The sequence below is a fragment of the Aplidium turbinatum genome, chromosome 2 (assembly GCF_918807975.1).
Source record: "Aplidium turbinatum chromosome 2, kaAplTurb1.1, whole genome shotgun sequence".
NCBI lineage: Eukaryota > Metazoa > Chordata > Ascidiacea > Aplousobranchia > Polyclinidae > Aplidium > Aplidium turbinatum.
The window spans coordinates 34,415,597-34,439,746 of record NC_137473.1 but is presented as its reverse complement, the minus strand read 5'-3'; the positions used below and the strand labels follow the sequence as shown (position 1 = coordinate 34,439,746).

The window sequence follows — 24,150 nt, the reverse complement described above, 5'->3', positions numbered from 1 at the left end:
TTTTCCGATTGTTGAAGTGTTGTTGCCAGGTAATTATTCCATTCACTAGTTGCCGCTAAATGGAGAGCAGTCCTGAAATGCGTTGCTCAAGCGCATACCCCGAGAGTCGAACCAGCGCCGCGTGATCTTGAGCCCGACGCGTAACCACTGAGCTAACGGGGCGGCACTATTGACTATTGACGGGGTGGCAAATTGACAGACTATGGACACATTTTTCGCTCATAAGCCTTAACTTATTAGCAGTGTAGCAGCAGTCGAGAGGCCTGTGGTATGAGTTAATAGTGTGATACTGATAAGCAGGGCTGGAAAAAATGTTTACCTTCCCGGGAATCTGTTTTTTAGCGAAAAAATTTCCCGCGGCTTACAATCACAACAATGACGTCATATTACACCGTTTACAGTTTTCCGGCGAAAAGCTTCACGCAAAAAATATAGACGGCCATCTGTAGCTTCATAGTTCCAATAAAGAATCTTGGTATCGTATTCGTAAGTAGGCATGGCGCACTGTTTGTGCCTGATGTGCCCGCTTTGATCAAAATACATTGGCCAACAATAGCTTAATAAATTAGACGCCGCATGCTTACAAATTAGATCCACTGACTCACCGACCACCGTGTGAATGTCATGAAACAATACAACATCACGAGCCGCTAGTTACGTACTTGACAAGTTGACAAATGACAATATGCTTCATGCTCGAACGGGTTGATAGTATGTGCAATGTGCATGAATAGCATAACTAATTATTAAGCGATATAGGCATATAGCACAAAAAACGGCCAGACGGCTGAATGCACAACAAGTTTCGCTGAGTGAGAACACAAGACAGGCCTCAAAATTTGTATTTTTTTCCGGCGGTCAAGCAGTTCCTACCGGACTGGCCCTTTCAGCGGACAATTAATATCTCAACCGGACATATTTTTGCATGTAGATTTTGCACAAAAATCACACTACAGTATTGTGTAGTCGTGTTTGTAGAAGAAGATTTTCTACAGCAGACAAATGTGTCTAACACCCTCCCTTCTGTGCAGAAATTCTATTTCTATCAGTATCAGCGTAAATAAGGTCGCCACATTCGCCTTAGCACGTGCGGAACCCAGCTGAGACTTGCTTTTCTGTGACGTTTATTTTTAACAAACGATCAATGTAACGCAATAATCCTCATTGTTAAAATTAGAATACATATCCTGCCGAAAAGTTCAGACAACTTTATTTCAAGGCAACATTGCAAGGCGTTGAAATGATGTAAAAATGGCTACTTTTGCCATCAGCTCGTTAACCACGCCACTTTAATGTGATCTTTAAAGCAATTGCTTGTAGCCTACTATTATTGTTTCAGCTCCGTATTTGTTCGGGTTAAACAAACAATTGTAACAATTCAAATTTAAAATATATATTTGCTGCATTAGCTCTATTTTTGTCAAGAATTTTGGGGCGGTCATTTATGACCGACCAATGAGTCGGCTTCGGCAGACATTCGCGGTCATTCCGGAGGTCATGACCGCCGGATATTTCGAGGCCTGCAAGACGTTGGGAAAATTACTTCTGTAACCTACAATACAACCAGTCGGTTACACGAAGAATAACGAAACGCATTAATTAATTTGACAACGAAATCAAAATTACGACGCTAAAACAGCTGTTTGTGTAAATCAAAGAAACCGCAAGCAAGTTTTGCCCATGCGAAATTACTACAAATACATTACCAGGACATAAAAAATGGTGACGATTTCTTGTTGTTTGGTCTATCTACCACAGCAGACACTTTGTACATTTTCGAGCGAACGTCATTAGTACTAAAATGCCATAGTTTTCCTTTGAAATGTAGGTTAACAGCTTGTTTCACGATGTATTACACTTGCTTATGTGAGGCCCATTCCAGTGAATGAGCAGCTCGTTGCTAATGTCTTTATTTTTTATTTGTGGATGTTTTTGTACCTCCGCAAACATTTCGAATTTTTTCAATTACACTTCCCGTGCTTTTTACGACGCTTTCGGGCGGACTATACTGCAATATATTTGCGCAATTTCGCTAAGAAGTTGTTCAGCTCTGAGGTACAAGTTGGAAATCGTAAATACGCACTACGCAGTGATACGAATCAGTGTCGGAACTGCAATGTGTCAGCAAATTACGATGACGGTTGACGGTGAATGAAAGACGTTAGTAACGTGATTCTTACGGTAAAAATTTCCCGCAAACCGACAAATTTCCCGGGAATGTCATTCCCGGATTCCACATTTTTTCCAGGCCTGCTGATAAGCTCAGTGTTATTGACAAAACATGTGTCTTTCGCTCTCAGTACGAATGTACGATAGGCCTACCCAACCAACCTTGTGTATAATGTCAGGTGGATGGCTCCTATAGAGGAACTACCGTACATGGTATTTTTGCATTGAAAATGCGGAAACTGCGATCAGCAACGGGTCATTCTATGCCAAATGAGCAATTTTTTTGGAAAAACTACACCACATGTCATAGATTTTATTGAATTTTGGCATACTTGTAGATGTCAAAGAAATATTAAGAATTCAAAAAAAAAATTTTAAACATTGGTGGAGTTATGGTCGTTAGAAAAATCACCAGTTTTGCCTGTTGCGCTTAAGTGATTTTGTCCAATTTCTTGTCATATTTCTAATTTCTTAACCTACGATCATACCATATGGCTGAAAATTGCTAGACAGACATTTTAAGACTCAAGGAATCCAAAAATATAGATTAAAAAGTCGTCAGAGAAATGCTTGATATGATTATAGAGATTTCAATTTGATACATGCATTTTTTGGAGGCCAAACTTTGGGGGCCTATAAAAAAAATGGGTATAAAAATTAAGAACTGAAATTCACTTGTTTTATACTTATACCAATACTTTTTCATGTCAAATAAAAAATATGAATTAATTTTGATAACTACTACTATGATAAAAGCTAAATTTTTTGACTTGCAAATTTTGTACTTTTTTACACTCATTGTACAAAATTTTTGTCTGATAGTGGGTCTTAAAATGTCTGGGTCTTAAAATATCTGTCTAGCAATTTTCAGCCATTTTGTTTGATCACAGGTTAAGAAATTGGAAAGATAATAAGAAATTGGACAAAAGCACTGAAGCAGAACAGGCAAAAATGGTGATTTTTCTAATGACCATAACTCTACTAATATTTAAAATTTTCAAAAATTTTTTTTGCATTCTTAATATTTCTTTGACAACTACAAGTATGCCAAATTTCGATAAAATCTATGACATGTGGTGTAAGCCATTTGCTCATTTGGCATGGAATGACCCCAACTTCAGTTTTGTGCTACCGTATTTTTTCTCTCAATCTTTTCAGTGGAAAATTTTAAAATGTTTGCGAAAACTGCGATCAGCGACTTTGGCTTTTTTAATTTTTTCTCTCGATCTTTTCTGGGTACGAAATGAGGGTACGAAGTGTTCAAGGTACGAAATAGGTTGCATCTCTAACACATTATCTAATATGTATCGTAGTTACACACTTTTTTATAGATTGACTCGCTTAAAATAACATTTGGCAGTTTTTTTTAGGTGCATTTGGCATTTTTAAAATTTGGTTCTGGCAAGACTGTGGGTACGCTATGTAGGACCGGAATGGCCCGTTTCGGTGAGTCCGATCCCTATTCGGTAATTTTTTCAATTTTTTTTTTTTATTATCGGGTACTGTAGCCTAATTATCATTGCCGTTTTAGGGTTAGAGGTTAGGAACTTGCCGAATCGGACTCACTGAATAGTAGCAGACCCATGTAGGGCAATGATCAATTGATCATATGTGTTCTCATTTCTCAATGTTTATGTAGGCTTTAGAATAAAGCAAAGCCCAATTAATTTTATACATACCAGCCACTGCTGGCACGGACAACTTATAGCCTCTGAGTCTAATGTTAAATGATGGTGTGACCCACATTCTAATTTAGTTAAGCACATTTAGCCCATTTATATGTAAATTGATTGATTGATTGAATCTTTATCCTCGGACTGGGAAAGCTTCTTGCAGAGCTTAATCCTGGCAGTTTCGCATACTTGTAGAGGCTTTGAATCACTGACGCAGGCCCGGTCACCGAGATCGACAGAGTGAAGTTTCCGATTGTTGAAGTCTTGTTGCCGGGGAACTATTCCATCCATTAGATGCCGCTGAATGGAGAGCAGTCCTTAACGTGCGTTGCTCAAGCGTACACCCCGAGAGTCGAACCAGCGCCGCTTGATCTTGAAGCTTCTTTGTTCCAGAAGTGACGCGCTAACCAATTGAGCTATCGGGGCGGATGAAAACAGTTGCACCACTCTGTTTTAAGCAATGGTTGACAATGAATTAAAATTTACAATTCTTGTATGTGTAATAAATTCTTTTTAAAGTGATGTCTCATGTCTGTGTAAAATTGCTGTGTCACAATATCTTCTCTGCATTATGATAAGGTTTTTTATTGTACTGTAATAAAACGATTTCTTTATTGTTTTGACTAAAGTTCACTTCACAAAATAGCTAAAAATCAATTTTCTATAAGATGAAGTGTTCTTTTGACTTTGAATGTTCTTCCGACTTTGAAGAGTGCTGTAATGGCTTTTGTTCGTCATTTTGTGACATTGAACCAATCGCCAATGCTGCCATCAATATCAGGTTAGTTGAATTTACTTAGTTTATTGTTTTTGTACATTCTTTTTTGTTTGCATGTAACTCAAAACGGCACCTGATCTTTATGGTTAGGCTCGTCATGATGTAGCTGGTCTTCATACCAGGACTGGAAACTGAAAGCACCTGAAATAGACAGATTTTTTATTTGTCATTTAACATTATATTATACGGTATTAAAGTCAATTGTACATACAGCAAACATATCATATAGACAAAAAGCACTAACAAACCTTGTGGTTTTCTGTCAAAGTGTTTCTTGTGTCATCATCATTTATCATACGTATAAAAATACAAATCTTTAAACATAAATAAACACATTAAGGGGGCACAGTGGCACACCTTTTTAAAGTATTAATTTTCAACAATTGGTTTGGTTTTGAATCATTTTCCTCAGACGTACAAAGCCTTGATAGGTTATTTCTGGTAGTTTCACATACTTGTAGAGGCTCTTGACGCAGGGCCGGTTACCGAGATTCACAGAGTGAGTTTTCCTCTTGTTAAAGTGTTGTTGCCGGAGAATTATTTCATTCACTATATGCCGCTGAATGGAGAGCAGTCCTGAAATGCGTTGCTCAAACGCACACACCCCGAGAGTCCAACCAGTTCCACATGATCTTGAGCCGGGTGCGTACTGCGTAACCACTGAGCTAAGGGAGCGGTCAAAATCAGTTTTTTTATTTTAGTTGATTTAAATTTAAACAGTAAATTTAATGAGGATTCAGAATGTGTAATTATTTTTTCCATATTCAAACTCTTGGTATCTTAAAATTGCAATTTTTTAATGTACCTAGCAATTCTGAACCTAATTTTTGTGAAAAAATGTTTAATTTTACTGCTTTTTTGTTCATTTTCATTGTCTGATAGGTGTAGAAATATCTCTAGAAATAATATAAAATCTTGTCAAGAACAGCTTGAAATAAGTGTTAAAAGATCTTTTGCTCATAATGGAGTTCCTGTGAGAGCCAGTCTTCTTGGAGATGAAATAGGAATATTTTTTTCTGTTTTCAAATACTTTATGTTTAATGCTGATTTTTGTTACCAAAATTGCAACTCTGCCGTGCTCAAACCACTTATCCAATTTTTCTGATAGTTTACAGCAGTGGTTTCCAACCTTTTTGGGCTTGCGGCACCCTACAAGAGAGAAAAATATTTTGCGACACCCCTGTAGCAGTTTGTAGGAACAAACCTTAACCGTTTCATACCAAAAACTTTGAAGAATGGTGTTCATAATTATAGCTTCTCTGCTTGACTTTAAGCTCTAATGCAATGTGGAAAAAGGTGGACAGTGGACACGTTTGTCGTTTGCTTATTGTGCCTTTAAGAAAGCAAATTAACAATAACAACGTCAGCAATCAATATAAATAAAGTAACACAGCAGTTTTCTTGAAGAATGAAAGCCACTCTGAAACAGCATTTTGAAAAGAAAGCAAAGTAGGCTATACCGGATTACCGGTAGTTTAATTATTTCGAAGTCAGTGTGAAATTTGTTTTTAGTTTTGCCTTAAAATCCCATTTAGCCTATATCTGAGTGCACACAATTCAATAAAGCTAATCTCATTTCTTTCTTTCTTGTAGCCTTTTAATTTTTCTATGTTTGTCAAAGCTGAAAATCCAATCTCGCATTGGTATAATGTGGAAAACTGTAGTAAAATCACTAATGCCTTTTCTCCAATACAAGGATATTTATTTCGAATTTTTATCCAGAACTCATGTAGCAGCATCTTCCTGTGTATCAGCTTCATGTTTCTGTCGTTATGCATGTCATGTCTGTTAGTTACTTACTCTTTGAGATTCAAAATAACATGAGAGTCCGGTGATGAAAATGGATCTCTTACCGATGCATAATTTTCTGTTCATATCTTTGGAAAATAATTCTTAAATTTTTCTACAAAGATTTGAGATGCTGTGTAATTAATGGAAAGATTTCTTTGTTTTTGTTTTAGAAATATTGAAGACAGATAAAAAATGATTATGAGAAATAGTTTGCGGCACCCCAGAGTATTATGAATGGCACCCCGATTGGAAACCAATGGTTTACAGCAATGCTTGTTAAAGTATAAACCACCAATTAATAGAGTGTTTTTGAAAAATTTTGTCTGTGAAGGCTAGTAGGGGTAAACACTCAAAGTTCAGAGTGCATCTACCAAAAAAATTAAATTTCACTACAGAAACATTATTTTTTAAAAAGCCTCCATTAACTTATTTAGATAAGGGTCAATCCATGCCAAATGAGCACATTTTTTGGAAAAATTACATCACATGTCTTAGATTTTATTGAAGTTTGTAGTACTTGCAGATCAAATAAATATGAAGAATGCAAAAAATTGAAAATTTTGAAATATTAGTGGAGTTATGGTCATTAGAAAAATTGCCATTTTTATCTGTTCCACTTCAGCGACTTTGCCCAATTTCATATCATACTTCTAATTCCTTAGTCTATATGATCATCATACATACGCGCCGACTTCCGGGGGGGCCGGGGGGCGGCGCCCCCCGTAAATTTATGGTTGAGGGGCTACAAAAATGGTGATTCCAAGTGGTGTTTTAAAGATAAAAAGTTCGCGAAAGAGATTTAGATAATTTAAACGGACTTAAAGAATGCCGAAAGCAAGAAAAGCCTACGTTGTTCTTGCCCGCAAAACAGCAGCTGATCGCATGGCTTTCTCATACGGTATGGAAATTTCAAAGTAGATGGTAAAGTAACTTACGCTGCTGGACAGTAAACCAGCTAAATTAGATGCGCTATTTTCAACGAGGTATTCCCGCTGTGAGACAATTATGATTCAAAAGAACGCATTGTTTTCTTTGCAATGTGTGAGAATTAAATCGAAAACCGATAAAAGAAAAGGTGTTTAATGGTCTTGGTCGCAGATATTGCCTGCATTAACGACGTCTCTTACCGCTATTATCACCTAGCTAACCTAGCATCATTGTTTTATGCGGCCGCTCAGGTTTGACATCGACTTTAACGATCATGGAATGTTATGTAATAATAAGAACGATTATATCCTACACGCAAAAATAAAAAATGATCTCTTAAAACAGCTCTTTCTGTTTTGTCTCGTGAGCTTTGCATATTGCTCAACAAATGCATAAAGTTTAGAATTGACAAGAAATCATTGAATTTGAAAATTAAGTTTGAATCACTGCAAATAAACGTATTCAAAACTTTTACTTAGGCCGACGCGATTTCACACTCCGTAATCTACGTCGACAATGATTTTTAGTGCGTTCATTTTGAAAACTGCCGAGCTGGAGACAACAGCATGTCCACGTGTTAGTTGAACTTGCCTTTTTGAGGTGAAAATCACTTGCGAACATCTCGACCTTTACTCGAGTATATAGCCTACTGTATTCAATAAAAGACTACAAAGACTTTCGATAAAAAACAGAAGAGAAAACACTTCGCCGTTGTCAACGCTTTGAAAGTAAGTAATTAGCGAAACGAGGTTAATATAACTGATAGCGGGTTTTCACTCTGCTTGAGATCATCATTTTTTGCGTTTTATTTCGATAACTTTACTGTCTTGATCGTTGTTACTCACTCGCACGAAACGGAAACGAATCGTCTTGTTTTCCAACTGTTCCAATTACGAGCTAACAATATCAAAATTTTTACGACTAGGTGTACTGCGTCTGCATGCGTAAAACTAATCGTTTCAAGCAGCGGTTCTAATGAATTCGGTTTGTGACCTATTTGTCAATATAAACAAGACACTAAGCTTAATCAAAGACTATTTTAATTGAGTAAAATAGCGTTACGGTTATGACGTCATCACCTTTTTCGCCCCCCCAAGGTTTTTTGAAAAGTCGGCGCCTATGTCATCATACCATATGGCTGAAAATTGCTGGACAGACATTTTAAGACCCAAGGAATCCAAAAATATAGATTAAAAAGTTGACAGAGAACTGCATGATATGATTATAAAGGTTTCAATTTTCTTTATGCATTTTGCTGAGGCCAAACTTTGGGGACCTGTAAAAATGGGGACGAAACTTAAGAACTGAAATTCACATGTTTTATACCAATACTCTTTCATGTTGAATAAAAAATATGAATTGATTTTGATAGCTAGGCTACTATGATAAAAGGTAATTTTCTGACTTGTAAGTTTTGTACTTTTTGCCTGTCATTGTTCAAGATTTTTGTTGATGACATTTTGCTTACAAGTAAGAATGTGAAACGCAAGCCCTGTGGGAATTTTTTTTCTAGGGAGGTGTGCCCCCTTAATCGCGTAATAATAATCATATTTTGTATTGTCCCCAAACAATATGACTGTTTTTTTTAACTGAGACTTTTCGGTCATTTGTCCGAAATGATTTTAAAAAATTCGGTCATTTTTTCTGATGAAAATATTTTCTTTCGAGTAGCCAATGGTACAAACCAAAATTTGCACTTTCTAACTACCGTAGCTACAACATGAAGTTTCGCTGAGAAACGTTGACTGAATTGACATATTTTTTCGAACATTTTGACTGAATTGACTATATTTTTATCGGACGTTTTTCTAAAAAATTGGTCAATGACTGATAAATGATCGAAAAAAAAACCAAGCAATATGAGATATACTGCAGGCTAACTAAATTTGCATTGAGTTGAATTTTTCATGTCACTTTTAATTGAAAGTGGCTGCTTCCTCTGTAATGTAAGTGTACTAAAGGTTCATCAGCTCCATGTAGGCATAACTGACTTCTAGATGTGCCAATCTTGGAAACTATTAAGCTTCACACACACTGATAAACAAAGGTGTAAATTTGGTATCCATGATGCCTATGCAAGATGCAACCAATACAAATACAGTAGAAGCTGTGGGATATTTCTGACCTTCTCCCTCAATAGTTTTGTTGTGGTTGGTTGTTCTTTTCGTTATGTGATCAGCTTTGTCATACTGCAAATAACTGATTGGTGCTATTACTTTGGGGCATCTTTCCATGTCTGATATTTTTCGGTTTTGCAATCAACATTTCTACAAAGTGATTGGCTTTAAAACGATGATTGAAATTTTCAGCATTGGAGTCATAGTTGCCATTGTTGTTGGGGTTCTAATTGTGATCGGTGGTTGCATTACTGCATGTGTTTGTTGCTGTAAATACTCTCAACATGGCGGTGTGCAAGGGCCTCGTACAGTAACTACTGCCACAACAAACATTACAGGTATTTGAATGCTACTGATGGGTTGTAAAACTATTTTGTATTTAAACTTGCTCTTTTAAAAAGTTTGTCTAAAATTATAAGTATGAATGCCACTTACAAACAAATTTTGACTAAGCATTAGACAATTTACTCTGTAGTGTGTTTAATCTGAATTTTAACTGAATTTTAACTGTTTAATCTGAATTTTAACGCAGAATGTAGGCTACTATATATTTTTTGCTTTGAAGAAATTCGTTTTATGCTCAAACACAAAATTGGAGGTAGAAATATTATATTGACTTAAGCTGTTGTGACAGACCAACAAAAAGGCTCATATAGAAGTGTAAATATTTTAAGTCACACTACCACTGCAGGATTTTATTATCTGACGAGTCAAAATAGCTAGTTGGTGAATCACAAGACATAGCCTACACTACTACTCAAACAATATTTATATACATGCACAATTGCACAGTGCACACACACTTAAAAGTGCCAGTAGAGTAAAATGATTTGCTGGTTATAACTACAGCATTGGTTCTCCAACTTTTTTGTTGTGAAGCCTTTGAAAAAGTTTGCTGGACCTATCTGACTCAGCCATGGGAATTTCAATAATTTTTGTTTGTACTGTATCTCCACTAGGGTGATGACTAAATTTTTTTTTGAGGAAATCGAAAACGCCTGCTATGGGAAACGATGAACTTTTTTATGTGTACCAAGAATGTGAAATTTTTTTTTGAAAATTTTTCAAAAACCTCCCCCACCAATTGATTTTTCTGACGTCACCTAAGTACATTTTTCTCCTTTTTTACTCCTCATACATTGTTTAAACTTGTTACAGACTCCTTACCATACTAAAACAGTGGCCCACAGTATGGTGCAGATTTTGGAAAAAAAATTGTCGAAAAAAGTCAAGGGGGTTCAGAGATTTTACCCTTTTTGTCATTATTTTTCGCAACAGCGCCTCTAGCGGAAAATTTTTAATTAGTGTAACTTCAAGAATTCTTAAGGGATTTCGACAATTTTTTTTTGTCAGATGGTTTATTTTTGATACTGGGTGACTTGGTAGTTTGTTAGTTGTTACATTTTTACCACTAGATGGCAGTAATTTGTTTTTTTAGTGTAAAACTTGCAAAATCCTTAAATCGACTGCATGATACCCAAATTTATCGTATATTTCCATGTTCTTTTCTTCATATTCATTCAGGCTTCATATTCATTTAAAATTCGTTCCAATTCATTATAAATATCTTGAGCAGATCCACTTTTGCACTTTAGTATTCCAAGTTTGACCTCATTTGTTTCTCTTTGGAGGCAAACCACCTGAAACTCCTTCCCAGACAACCTTTTTCCATCAAAATGGAGACACTAATATTTTCCTTCTTTCAACAGCAACTTTATTTTATCCTTTTCGTTGTTTCCAGCTCTTATAACACTACGCCACACACCAGACTGCGATAGAGTAGGGAGAGTAACCCCTTCTTCATTCAGAGTGGAGCACACACCCGATGCTTTGTGGGTGGACAAAGAATGGCGAACCACCATTTTTGTTACTGACAATGTTGACGATCTCCTCTTCTTTTCAAACCCATCTTCTTCTTCTGATATTATGCTCTCGGAATAACTGGAGGCCCTGTCACTTTCAGAATCACCATCTTTGCTGGACAATTACGTATTGTTGAAGCAGGAGGAATTTGTAACTTTAGCCTTTTTGAAGGGTGTATTGCAGAGAGTGAGGAAGGTTTCAGAGTGGTGTAGCCAACTCTTCCACGTGACTCAATTTGCTTTTTGTAAAGCTCTTTATCTTCGTTAGACAGCCACTTTCCATCACTTATAGTTATATCAAAAATGATAGGTAAGTCTTCTTTAAATTTTTCGTTTGGCCTTCGTTTGGATTTTTCGTATTGTGAAACCAACTTGTCTAAACGGGCATTGATTACCTGTTTCCTGAGAACTGGAAAACTAAATTTTTGCCACAACTGGGTCAGTTCTTCTTGTATTGTTGCCATTCTTACTTTTTTTTAGCTTTTCAGCTTCCAGCAGCACATGATATCGACCTAAAACCTGGTAATTTGATGGCAGCCGAACACAGGTATTCAAATTCTCCATTCTTGGCAGGTCTCGTCGTTTGGTGTAGCTGGAGGAGGGTAGATTTGCAGCCCAAATTCCTTTTTTCTTGGAAACAGCAGTATTCGACTTCAAAAACGACATATTTTTAAAAGTAGCCTATGGTATAGGTTACAGGTAATTCCTAACAAAACTAAAAATGATAATCTTTTTTTGCCATATAATTACGATATTAACTGCTCTGGACAACATTTACAGCTAATTAACAATCTATAGGCCCATTATTCAATTTCGTAACAGTTGCATGGACAAGGATTAACGAAACATTGGTTCACCATGTTTATTACCATTAAACTACATAAAGAATGAGCTACCGCACAAATGAAAAAGGAGTGGCAGAAATCTATCTCACTCATGATATGCAATCCAAAACAACCAGTTAAGCACCCCCAACTCCAAAACCCAATACCGGTAACTAAAAAACTAACCCGATAACTAGGCTAACGTGAATTCAGTTGCATGATAAATTGCATGAGCGTATTATAGGCCCATTAAATAGACTAGGCTACACTATCAAGATTTTATGTACAGTACAACAAGCTGCTAATAATTAATAGATCAAATGATTTCAATTATTCTTTTAAATTCTCAGCAACTTGCAATGCTATTAAAAACTCTTATCTGGTCTAGCTTTATAGACTATCAGTTCAGATATAAAACACTAGTGCCCTCTAGTGACAAAAATATATCAAAATAAAGTAACAATAAACCTCCTTAGCATTCAAAATGAGCTTATTGACAAAAAAATTTACCGAAATCGCTTAAGAATTCTTGAAGTTACACTAATTAAAAATTTTCCGCTAGAGGCGCTGTTGCGAAAAATAATGACAAAAAGGGTAAAATCTCAGAACCCCCTTGACTTTTTTCGACAATTTTTTTTTCAAAATCTTCACCATACTGTGGGCCACCTTTTTAGTGTGGTAAGGAGTCTTTAACAAGTTTAAACAATGTATGAGGAGTAAAAAAGGAGAAAAATGTACTTAGGTGACGTCAGAAAAATCAATTGGTGGGGGAGGTTTTTGAAAAATTTTCAAAAAAAAATTTCACATTCTTGGTACACATAAAAAAGTTCATCGTTTCCCATAGCAGGCAAAAAAAATTTTTTTTAGTCATCACCCTAATCTCCACTCTCCAGCCCTTATCTGTCTCACCCCTGAGTGCAAAACTGTGCCATGTGGTGGCTATTTCATAGTCATTGATTACAGCTAAGTCATTGATTACAGTTTCCACGAAAATTTTTCATTATTGTTGGAGAGTGTTTGGATTCTTTCATTTGTTGAAAATCAATCACTGAATTGTTATGAACCACCACAAACCCATCACCTAAACCTTAACCCCTTTTCGACAAATAAAAGTTTTCCAACTTTCCCTAACAAAATTTAAAAAAATTGTGGAAACTCCAATCAGCGACTTTTGCGTTACCCATCAAATTCTAAAAAGTTTGCGAAAATTGCAATGAGTGGTTTCGGTGAGGTTTAATTCATTGTCTCAATCTTTTCAGGGGGCAGATTCTTTTCACCTAATTCATTGTAATATAAAGCAAGCAGCTGAAGGTGTTATTTTTCTAAGTTAGGCTACGGTACTGCAAGAATGCTAATTTAGTTTTCTGCTCAAAGCCAACCAAGTTCATTTGATTGGGAAAGTCTTCCAGTCTGAAGGATTTTGAAGTGTCCGAAGTCAGAGTCGTTAAAAAAGCGGTCCACTCCGGCTTTATGCAAAACACAATGATTTTTGTTTGCAATGGTTTTCAAAGTATTGTTTTTAGTTCTCGTTTTGAGCTTTCGAACTTCACTAGAAAAGGTATGTGTTAGTTATTAGTTTTTGTGATAGTCGCTGAATTAATTAGTTCAGTAATTTAATTTCGATCAGAACTTTAGTAAAATTAAATTTTAAAAATTGATAAAAAATTGGCAACTTTCCAAAATCCGGCAACACTGAAGTCAGAGTTGGCCAGTTATAAACCGAGGAGTTAGAGCCGCACATTTTTTGCCTGACACCACAGCCCTGAAATGTTCATTGTTGGAGTGAAAAAGTGAAAACTTCTTTGAAAGGATAATCCTTGCAGTTTTACATACTTTTAGGTGCTTAAACTACTGTCGCAGGTCAAGTTACACAGTGCAGTGTTATAAAAGTTGTTTGTGAATCAATCTATCCACAAGATGCCACTAAATGGAGATCTGCTCTTGAAGTGCATTGCTCAAGCATGCACGAGTGTAAAACTGTCTGTCTTGATCTTGCTGTATTTGTTCTTCCACAATGACAGACGCTTAATCATTTTTGCTGTCGGGTGTTTTTTTAACAATATGCACTGCACTCCATTATAACACAGTAGGTCATTTTCTTGCATCAATCTCAACTAGAATGTACATTGTACATCACATAACTTACCCTGCAAGCATACATGTGGAACACATTACACATACTATTTCGACACACCCATGTTTGCTTTCTTTCACCATCATTGACAATTTGACATGCTCTATTAACTCATATTTACAAAATGTAAAGGTATATATATATGATATATTTTCATTAGCAACTAAAATAAAATGAATTACTTTCAAATATCTAAAAAAATTATAAAAATGCGATATATTTTTTTATTTTGGTATGTACAGTTTTTGCAAATGGTTTTTTACTACCAAAAATGAAGAAATTTACACAATGTTAAGAAATTCTTGTATTTTTCCTGTTGTATTTTAATGACAAAAGTTAGGTCGTAGTGATCGTTGATTAGTGATAACTAATTTGTTTTTATATTACTTAGTAGCGCCACAACAACATATACCCCAGAGTGGCCCCCCTCCTGGATACCATGGCAACCAAGCATATCCAATGCAACAGCCTATGCAGAATTACCCTCCTCAACAAGGATATCCCCAGCAGCAGCCACAAGTGTTTCCCCCACAGCCTGCCGTACAAACAGCTTCTTTCCAGACTCCCAATCCTGGATACCCAACTTATTCTCAGCAACCCCCACAAGGAATAGAATACACTCAGCCTGCGACAAACCCAAACTTCAAGCCTCCAGTAGATGCACCATCTTATCCTGGATCAGTCCCCAACAGTGAACCGCCTCCATATTCACCGTAGAAAACACACAAGTATCACTAGATGCTTTGTAGCTTGTGTTGGTGCTTTGTTTTAATGTTTTGTGTCACAGTAAAGTTTTGTAGTTTTGCTTTAGACCAGTGGTTCTCAACCGGGGGTCCGCGGACCCCAAGGGGTCTGTGAAGCGATTTCCGGGGATCCGCAAAAGTTTCCGAGTTTTCAACATGACGGATAAATTAAGAAATTTAAAAATTGTTTGTGCTTTGTTTATGTATTAGCCTACAGTGATTCTTAAACTGTAAGTCGCAACGCACTGGTGCGTCGTTTGAAATTGCAAAGGACATTGCACAAAGGTTTGGTTTCTTAACTAAAATATCATATAAATTACTTAAACCTTTTAATAAGGCTATGTTGGCTATGTTCAACTAAATTCTTTTAAGACAACAGATTGATGATCAATGATTAATTTAGAAATACAAACGTTAGTCAGCAGTCTATCACCACTCACAGTTTTGCAATGACTGTGATTATAACGAATTAATATTGATTTCAAATGAAAAAAGGGAGAAATTCTTTGTAACAGTCGCAAGTATTCTATTAACTTTTGATAAAAGTTATAGAAAAACATCAAATGAGCATATAGCTTACCGATGTTTGATCCTGTGTGCCAACATATAGCTCATAAGTCATAACATAATTTCGTCAATCTCATCAATCGTCAAGTGCGTTGCGAATTCAGCAAATTCTTTTAAGTGTGTTGCTTTGAAACTTATGTAACATATGATTCCATAAGGAAACGCGATATACCAAAATTTCAAATTGAAATTTTTAGGGGTCCGCGACCGCTTCGAAGACACCAAAAGGGGTCCACCAAGACAAAAAGGTTGAGAACCACTGCTTTAGACGAATATTGAAGGTGCTTATCTTAATTGCCAGATTTGAGATGACATGCAATAAAGCAAATATATTTTGGTAGTGCCAATAGTTAATAAGAGCATGAACTTATGAAAGCTATAAAACAAAAAAATCGATCGCTGTGTTTCTTAGGTGCCAATAAGTTTTTTTTTCAAAGAAATCAAAAACATGAGAACTGCGACTTGTGCCATCTTGTTTCTGAGAGTAGGGTGCATTATACAAAAGTATTACCAAGTGTTCTTAAAAAATTTTAGCTAAATAAGTAAAGCATTTCTTGCCTGTTAGAACTTCACAGATTCACAAATTATTGTCAACTCAATGTCCAGCCATATGCTTGGATACAATAATAACATTAGGTTATCAGCACAATACTGTTAGTGAATTTAGCCTGCCAACCTGAAAGAATATATGAAGTTAATTAAATAATGGACTCGTGCAGTCGTACTTCTATTTAATGCATTAATGATTTTCGCTGCAATTTTTGATGAAGTTATTGTTTTGAGGTCATAGCTTGCTTTGAATGATCTAAATTTTCAAATACTTTTCCATTGACAAGTTAGTGCAGCATCTCTATTTTAGTAGTGCGGTTTTGAATATTTTGCTCTGATAAGATCTTAATACAGTATTAACGTTGTAGAAACGTCTGGTAACATTTTAGTTTAATGCACTCTCCTCTCTGTACATATTAGTCTTTTTATAGTTTGAGAAATTCATGATTTGTTTTTAAACAATCGTACTATTTTTTTCAGTAAATAGAATTTACAGTCTTTTTTAGACCTGTGCAATCTCTATCGCTTATCAGGTTTTGTATCACTGATCACAATGTTTGCATTTTGAACGTAGCTATTAGTATTAAATTTTGTTGTTTTGTAATGATGTCAGACATCTTTTCCATTTGCCATGTTTTGTGTTTATTTGGATTTGAAATTCTTGGTGGGCAATCTTACTGGATCATAAAAGATTTCACATTTTAAACCCATCACGTTTACAATCTGATTTTAGAAAGAAGAATTGTGTTTGACAACAGGACATACGAAAAAGCGTAAAATTGATGTTGCAACTCAATAATATTCCTAAACACGATATTAGTTTGTTTCAAATGCTCCCCTCGCGGTTTTGCCGTTTGTACTAATGAAATAAAATTGTTGTGCCCACGAATGAAGTTCAACTGCCAAGAATTACTCTTTGGTGATAAGTGCTCTGCCTCGTTTCCTTGTCACAACATTTTTCATTTCTTTTAATCATGGATTGAATCATAGCTTATCAATGATCCCAATATCTTATTCAATAACATCGTTTGCTCTATTTATGAAAAATTTGCGCTATTGGTCGATGTATAAAAAATGATCTTACGAAATGGATGTAGCCAGGGTGGAGTAAAAAAAAATTTTTTCATATCAAAAAACCAGATATTTTACAAAAGTGGTGTTTAGGCCTAAAACAACATCCAAGGTAATTTTGGTCATCTGCACACTTCAGGTGGGGTCGCTGGTGCAGATTATACTCCTCCACATCATTCTGTCAGCAGCATCTTTCTCCTTCACTCCTACTATTTCCATATCTTTTGTCACACCATCTTTCCATCTTTTTTTCGGCCTTTAAGGTAAACAACAACTTTCAATTGTCGTATTTTTTGTCTTACGATGTGACTTTTCGTCTCCTTGCGATGTGACCCAACCATTTAAGGCATGTCTCTCAGCTTATCTTCTAACTCTCCGACTTGCATTTGTTCTCTGATGATTTCATTTCCTACTCTGTTCTGCTTTGTTAACCTCAGAGACCATCGCAACATTTTTATTTCTGCCGCTTACATTTTCCCTTCTTGTGTTTTTGTCAGGGCTACCACCTGCATCCCATACAATATTGCTGTATCATTTTCAGTATCATTTAAGTATCAAGATAGAAAAAAAAAAAAAACAAATTTGTATGCACTAAACTGTTTCTTTGTGTTAAAGGTTTTCATCACTTTTCTTGATCTTATCTTTTGCTTTATATGTTCATCTCTTCCTTGGAATCCACTAACAACGTTTGATGCTTCAGTGAGCAACTTCACATGACTTTCAATTATCACATGGATGCTCCAGAATTAATTTGTCTATAATCGCTTCAACTTCCACATTTACCAATCCCCTTTCAAAGAGGTTAAGAGAGTGGAGATAACCTCAGAGTAAACCCTTCAGATAGGGTTCTTGCATATCTTTTAAATTTAAATTAGACAAGTGACAACACGTTTTGGCATGAATATTTACTTGTGGCACAATGAATCTTCTGGTAGTTGAAAAAAATCTGTTTTTGATATTTGAAGAAGCTTCACTGAAGATGATCCAATTGATCCATTTGTCTGCTGATCAAAATCGATTTTCAGCTGTTGATGATTGAACTGACTCTTGTGAAAATAAATGCATTTGTATTCCTTTTTCATCAGTGTTAAAATCTTTTAAAGGCATACTAAAGGAAAATTTCAAACCGGAATTAAGCATTAAAATGAGTAAACTGAACATTCAAGAATACATTTCAAAAACAATTACCCAAAAAAATTTGTTTTCAATGGCGCTGGCAAGGCCCAAAGTCCAGTGTTTCATTTATTTTCATTTTTTTCAAAATGACCAAAACGTGCAAACACAGCTCAAGAATACGTCATAAAGTCCAGCAATAACAAAAGCCACGTTACCACATCTGATGTTTTGAGCAAACTGTCTGCTGTTTTGATGTTGAAATGTGCTGTTTTGATGTACATACATACATAGCCTACAGTCAAATCGCCCGCAGTAACAATTATTGCGTGATCGGTTGACTGCTAGACTTTATGACGTTCTTTACAGTCGCACGCTTCGTTGCTCAGGCCAATCTCGTTTTGAAAGCTCTGACAAAAGCGCGCGCACAATGGTGGTCAGACCGCAATGGGGCAAAATTTTATTGAAAATCGTTTTATGGTAGCATGTTAAACACAAAGAACGTGGAAAATTGCCAAGTCAGGTTTTTCCTTTAATACCCCTTTAACTGGTCATCAGTCTGCACAATGCCATATTTATTGGTCACTTCTCTAATGATAAGTATTTTATTCACTGCTAGATGACGGACACTTTCATCATTGTTACCCAACATTGCAAGGAGCACATTTACGTCATGAGCAAACTATGCATTTATTTAAAAAACCTTAATAACAGCCTCCCGAACATTATATCTTGGAAACTTTATTGTCCTTCAACAATATTAAAAAAGTTCACTGATTCATCAGTAATCTTGTTGTTTGATTTGAATCCATCTAGAACAATAAAGTTTTATTGCATATTTTATTAATGTACTTAAAGCAGATGATGCTCTTTCTCGTGACACATAAAAGCAAAGTATTCAACACCCAAGCGTCAAACACTTTGAATGGTTTAATCCTCCTACTTGAAGAAGTTGCAAGCTAGCATCAATTGACCCCAACATGACATTAATGTATTAGCCATTAATATAGTAATGGCATATACACTGAGCAGATAATGAAATCATGTATCTTCAAAGAAAATTGAGCTAAAAACCATTTGTCATAACGAGTGAGAACTGAATTAAATAAGACATGTCCTCTTAATGTTCATGTTGTGCTGAACTAATTCGAAAACTTATCAAGTAGTACGAATTAGTGGTCATACACAAGCTGTAAAACAACCCAATTTTTGTTGTATATAGTGTAACATAGTAATTGCATAATACTTAAGGGTATACTATTGTACTAGCTTAGCAATGGTATAGAATAGGCTGTTAAATGCACACCTCTAGTCCTCTACAGTACACAGCATATACAGTTTTTTTTTCTTTGCGTCAACGCTGATATTTAAGGTAAAATGTGTTTTTTGCCAATTTGCGATCGTCGTGATACTTTTAGAAGCAAATGTTGTATTAATATAGCATAATAAACATGGACCTTCTTAGCATTATAAGTCCAAAACCAGCATTCAAGCTAACCGCCTCTCAAGTTATAAAATGTTTGCCGATTTTGAAGGTTACATGACCTTTCGGGCCATCTGGGTACAGGTGGCAGAAGACCAAAATCACCTTGGAAGTTGTTTTTTAGGTCTAAAGGTCACTATTTTGATATGAAAAACTTTTTTTTTCATTCCACCCTAGCAGCCACATCTTATCCAATTAATCTCGTTACTGATGCTTCAGCGTTACCCTAAAATGAGCAAATCAAATTTTACCTACCCTGCCACATCGCGATTGCACATGTTCAATATTCATGTTCTTGTACTATCAAATAGTTTGCCACATCTTTCATGTCGTACACCTTTTTAGTGGAATGTTTCGTCTAGTTTTGCAGTATATTTCTGCTTTAGCCTAAGCTTACAAGTGTAACTTCTGCATTTGCAACATCTTGATTTGCCTCGCGGCATACGTCACCATTTAACTTTGTATCTAATCATAACTATCTGTTGCCTTTCTAAAACAATGCAGACCATTGGTCTCAGACAGCAGGGAGGTCTCAGACCACAGACTTGGTCTCAGACCAAGTCTGCTTCTCGGAAAATTTTCAACCTGAATGTAAAGGCAATTAGTTGTTTGTTTTGACACCTCAAAGACGTTCGAATGAATATTATTGCAAAAATAGGAAATGTATTAGTGAAACAGTCAAAGGCTGTTCTTTTTGCTTGTCAACGTTGTATTCTGGCTTTAAAGTGGCGTGAAAATAGTTTGTATTAAAAAATTAAGCAAGTAGCCTATTCATGTGCGTCTGGCAAAAAGAGATCTAACGTTATGGTATTTTTCAACCAGGACTTTGCTTATCGCTGTATATCGTTCAATGTATTGCATTTGCTCATATATTTCATTGCACTTTTGTTAATAAACTTTCATGTAGATGCTTTGATTGTAACCGTGCATTGATATAAAACTCATCGAGCTCAGAATATCCCAGCTAGCAAATCAGTCCTTTTTACATTGATTCAATGTTTGCAGACAATGAGTCAATGCAAAAAGGATTGATTTGTGCCTTCATTTTATAGCGTATTTGGCGGAGTGCTCACAATCTTTCCCACCTACACTGATATAACAGCACCAGCCATGTTGGTCACAAGGAGTTTGCACTGTATGGTTGTGGTAACATTTATAAGAGATTATGGAGATTTTATAATTCAATTGATTGTCTAATGAAATTCTGTCTGCCTGATGAATATTCTAGCTGATTTGACTCCATCAAACACTTTCCAGATAATTGTTGTTCAGAGGGTATTTGCATAATTTTGTAGGCCTAGTTCTAATAAAAATGTAAGTGTTGTTACCGAGGAATTATTCCATCCATTAGTTGCCGCTAAATGGAGAGCAGTCCTCAACGTGCGTTGCTCAAGCGCACGCCCCGAGAGTCGAACCAGCGCCGCTCGATCTTGAAGCTTCTTTGTTTCAGAAGTCACGCGCTAAGTGACTGAGATATTGCTTTGCTATGCATTGATAGTCCAGTCGCTGAATGATTTGACCCGGAAAAAAATAATACCAAGCTGAAACTTTGTCAGGAGGTTCGATTGGTGATGTGTAGTCACCAAAAAAAAAGCCCCATGATTCCCCCTTGGGAATAGTGAGTTTTGGCCATTTTTCCATAATGGCCGTAGCCCCCATAAGCCAAAAATTCGAAATCGTCTAAAATTGATGTTTTATACCTCATTCGAAAGATAATTTCATACTGAATCACTTTCACAAAAGAACTATGGTCAAAAAATACACACATTTGAAGTTATTAGCCATTAAATGCGGACTATAAGGCAGAATCCACCATTAGGCTTTAGCCTGGCGGATTTTTGTGAGGAGTGACAAGCAATGAATTACTCCATGGTTAAACCAGAGCTTACGAAAAAGTGTACAATTTCCCATCAGAAGTTACTCCTCAAACTGATTTAGGAAAACTTAATATATAAACAAAAAGTCTCCATAAAAGTGGAAAATTTAAACCAATTGTAGGTGTAGAAATTCAAAAATTGCTGAATCTATAATTTTTGGAATATTTTATCCTGAATTACTCCCAAACCAATATTAACATATTTTTGACATTAAAATAGGCTACACCACACTGAAAAATGTTGACCGGTAAATAGCAAAATTGTAGAAATTATGTAAAAAAAATATGAAAAATGTTCCATATTTTGTATTAGAATAAATCAAAGATATTCCGTCCATCATCATCGTCGTTATCATTATCACTTGATTCGTAAACTTCGAGTACCGTATCTAAAATTAATAACATTGATCTTTATGAAATATCTGACTGCATGTCACCTGACATAGCCTATAAATAGTTGAAGTCACTCCAAACAACTAAAATAATGGTCACATGACTTGCTTCTGTTGTAATGAATTATGGCGTTATACACTTATTTTCATCTTAATTGACTAAAAGCTTGATTATCCAAGAAATTAGAAGACATTGAACTGAAGAACTGTTTACCTCTTTATTTTCACATCCTTCACCATGACAACCACTGCATGCTGTTACACAACTGAGGCCATGCTTCTTACATGAACATCTCTTTGTACCACACTGATTTTTCGTTGATTGGCATTTGCATCTTATAACCTGCAGGAGACACTCTGGAGAAACTTTATTGTCCGTCATTATTGGAGAATAATTGTTGTCTTGAAGTTTCCAGCCCCACTCCTCTTCCTTTGACTCTATTTCCCTATTGCTTAAAAATTTCCATATGGTTACTTGATGATGTGCACGAAGAGCATGGTAATGAGCTGCTCTGCTTGTTGGTGGCATTTTTCTGGTTCCAACACACCCTTTGTGGGGTTTTCTTTGCCTGCCTTGCTCTTTGCTATGAGCTAAACGCATCAAGACGTGTTCCCCTTACGACCATCAGCACTCTTGATAACGCACCATGGCCGATCTTCATAGCAACTGTCCATACAAATCTTCAATATATCAGCTAAAGTTATGTAGGCTAATAAAGTTATAGCCTATAGGCTATATGTTTATTTGTTTTGTAACATTTTTTATTTTTTTAATTTTCCCTTTATATCTTAAATTTTTGTGAAGGTGTTGCGACCGTGCCAAATTTTTTTCAACTCAATAACTTACTTCGATCACAAGCACGTTTTAACGTTCGCGTTTTGTCGCTTCTACCTTTTTCTTGACCTTTGCTATGTTGATGTGTATTGTGTTGATATGATGGTCAGAAATAAAAAAACAACTGAACTGAACAACTGAACTGAACTATGTCCAAAGTAAAATAGTAATGGAAGGTATATGAAATGATAACTTATTACAGGGATGTTTAAAAGATCAAGGAAATTATCTTAAATTGCCTCTCTTCTGCGTTAATTAGTTAAAATGTTGCACCCTTATTCACAAATGCAATGTCTTTGAGATTCGTGCTAAAATGCTGATTTGTTATGTGGTTCTTTAATTTTCTGTAGGCTACTAGGGTAATATAAAGTGATCTTCAGTGAGCAATACATATGTATACACTATACAATAACTGACTGAGCCAATACTATTAAAACTAACCTGAGATTCGTTAAGGTTTCAAATTTCTTTTCACCATACATTGCTACAAAGGTTGGTTCTGCTAACATTGCAATTTGAGCTTGGTCTTCCCAAACATCACTCATTTTCATAGATAAATCTTTCAGTTCATCAGATTTTTTCACAAGCTTGAGAAAGCTTACTTTTCCTTTTCCAAATGGAGCCGAAACAGTATCACAGCCGGACCATGCATGAATAAACAGAGGATGCTCTCTGATTGTCTCCAGTGGTGGTGGTACAGTTTTCATGCTCCATCCCTTCTGAGCCCTTTCTTGGAAAAATACAACATCTTGAAAATCTCCCTTCCAATGATAAAGTAACATAACAATGATGTCTGTGTCGTCGGCTACAACAACAATAGGATTTCGTGTGCTTGCAGAAAGATTGATTGCTGTTTCTACAATTTCAGTGTCAGCATCATCATCACAGTTACCGTAGTTACTTGCTGTCCATCTTTCTTCAAACTCTCAGAAATCAGATCAATAAGTAGAGCTTTGTTGTGTTCATTCGAAAGAAAACGATCTTGTGTAGCTGGTACAGAATTGATAGACGCCACTTCAACATTTGGACACTTTTTACTAGCAGTTTGTCAAATATGTTCATATGACTTTGCACAGTAGAAGCGTATTTATATCCATCAAAGATAACATGAGCAGAACCATAGTGTCATCTAACATAAGATACATAGAGTTGAGCCAATTCAGCGAATGTTGAGTCTTTCAACCATCTGACTCCGTGAAGTAGGGCACCTCCATCAACAACATACAATCTGGTCCAATTACCAACA

General features: G+C 35.9%; 1 long non-coding RNA gene across 2 annotated transcripts; it reads right to left on the bottom strand.

Annotated features, from left to right (window-relative positions):
- Positions 1-4,414: 4,414 nt before the first annotated feature.
- LOC145765551 (uncharacterized) lies at positions 4,415-23,618 on the bottom strand. 2 transcript variants are annotated; one of them, XR_014288584.1, is made up of 2 exons: positions 23,346-23,618; positions 4,415-4,761 (listed from the first exon to the last, which is right to left on the bottom strand). It is a non-coding gene; the product is annotated as an uncharacterized LOC145765551 (long non-coding RNA). The 2 variants fall into 2 exon arrangements; XR_014288585.1 differs by lacking the exon at positions 23,346-23,618 and adding an exon at positions 16,144-16,263.
- Between the last annotated feature and the right edge of the window lie 532 nt (positions 23,619-24,150).